Raw genomic sequence first — 2,292 nt, forward strand, 5'->3', positions numbered from 1 at the left:
CTCCCTCTCTCTCTCTAACATGTAATGCATCATTGTGCACGAAGAAACTTCCAGAAACTCCTTGTTAAAAAGGAGGCGTCATTTTTATATGGAGAAGCAGCTACAAGCTCCTGGTGAGCAGCAGACTGAACTTGAGTTCAGAGCTCACAGAGCAAGCGAGCACTGCTCAGCCCTCTTGGTTTAGCCTTCCAGTTGGCCTTGAAGGGAATCATGGAATTCCACCCTTGCTTAGGAAAAACCACACTGCGGGGGGGGGGGGGGCCCTGTTTGGTGTCCAGGGGACTTCCAGGCGGCAGACTGGAGGCTGCATGCATCACTTGCCCGATGAGGCGTGCCTTCCAGACGGCTGTTCTGTTTTGCCCTTATCAAGGAGCCTGTTTGCCCACACGTTGCTTTCAGCCCAGGAGAGGCGACGAATGTTGGGGGGGGGGTAGAGAGCTGCTTGATTTCCTGCATCATGGAAAAATATATGTGCAGGAAGCATACCCTTTCAACTGGCTCAAGCCTGTCCGCGAGGCTCATTTCTAGGTGCTCTATTGTACTCAGTCCTTGTGGGAGCAGGATAAAAATAGCACACCGAGGAGGCTGTGTCTATAGACCCAGCGTGAAAGGGAGAGTTGAGGCAATTGTCCAGATAATCCAAGCAAAAACAAAACCAAACAAAATAAAACCATCCACCGTTGAGAAAAACAGACGCAGGAGCCTGAATGGTACAGCCCCGTTTTCTACATTGTTCAAATTCATCAGCTCTGCGTATATTTACCTTTTTGACGGAGATGGGGCTTCAGTTGCTGAAGGGTTTTTCTCCCCCAATATTATCTCAAGTACCGGCTCAAAATATGCCCGTGCTTTAAAGTATCCCTAGCTGCCCTATTTCCTTGTAAGAAAGCAAATTTTGTCATGGTCTTATGCATTAAAAAAAAAACAAAACAAAACAAAAAAAAAAAAACACTAGACAGGTGTATGGAGACAAAATGGTTCAGAAGTTGGGAGGGGGTTTCTCTCTTCATTTGGCTCTGTGTGTAAATGAACCCCCTCTAACAGGGAGCTGAGGGCTTGGGATGGTCTATCTGTACGCTCCCATGTGTTAGGCCTGTGGCTTTATGCTTGGTTAAGTGCCTGTCATGTGTGTTGGTTGCCGGTACAACAGCTTGGCTCATTTAGGAAGAAGGTAAGGAACCTAGTTTCCTTTGAGATAGCAGCTGGTAATATTCCACTGGAGCCAGCTGGCAGGGACTTTGTCACTTGGAGATGTCTGCTTGGCCAGGGACACCCCCAAGAACTGGCTTTCCGGGTTGGGGGTCATTGGCTTGTCCCTTGCTCTTGTTCTTGGGTTCTTGGGCTTGTTTTGGGTTTGGCGTTACCAAGGGTCCCACTATGTAGCTGAGGTGGGCCTCGAACTTGCAATCTTCTAGCTAGCTTAGGCTCCTCAGGGCTGTGATTACAAGTGTGCATTGCCATGTTTGGCGACCTAGTTTTGAGAAGGGTGTGGCTCTTGCTCACCATCCTTCATGCCTCTGATTTGTCCTTTGGCCTCTTTCCGACTATCACAGTCATCAAGAACCGCAGCTCTTTGTTCCCCGGGGGTTTTCTTTATTTCAGTCTCACTTTTCCCATTCCTCAAGTTTGAATTCTTATTTTTTTATCCCTCTTAATAATCCCCTTGCTTTTTCTCTGTCTTGCCCATTTCTAATCCATCCTAAGTAAATGCCAGACAGCCTTCCCTGAAGCTTTGCTTAATTGAATTGTATTTCCTTGTACAAACATCTTCAATAACTCCCCGTGGCCTGAGAGATCTCACTCAAATTCCACAGGCTGCCATTCGAAAGCTTTTGTCAATTTGGTTCTGGTGACTTCCCGGCCTTGCGTGAGCAGTCAGCTTCAGGAAGACAACTCGTTACCCTGCAGGAAGGGACCTTTATCTTCGTGCTCTGCACTGCTTCCCCAGTTGTCCCCCAGTGCTAGAGGGGACACATCTATTCTTCCAAAAACACTTTACAAATCATTTTAGAGAAAACGTGGCCCATCTTGTAAACAGAGTAAAGGATCTCAGAGTTGAGAGACAGCTCGGAGACGGCTCAGTGATTGAGAGCACAGGCTTCTCTCGCAGAGGGCAGAGGACTGTGTTGCGTTCCCAGCATTCAGGTTGGGCCCCTTACAACAGCCTATAACTCCAGCTACAGGACCTGAGGTCTCTGGTCTCCAAGGGCATTGACACTCACGTGTACACATGTAAATGAACAATATATTTTCTTCTTTTTTTGGTTTCTCGAAACAGGGTTTTTCTGTGTC

Source organism: Microtus ochrogaster, unplaced genomic scaffold (assembly GCF_000317375.1).
Source record: "Microtus ochrogaster isolate Prairie Vole_2 unplaced genomic scaffold, MicOch1.0 UNK2, whole genome shotgun sequence".
NCBI lineage: Eukaryota > Metazoa > Chordata > Mammalia > Rodentia > Cricetidae > Microtus > Microtus ochrogaster.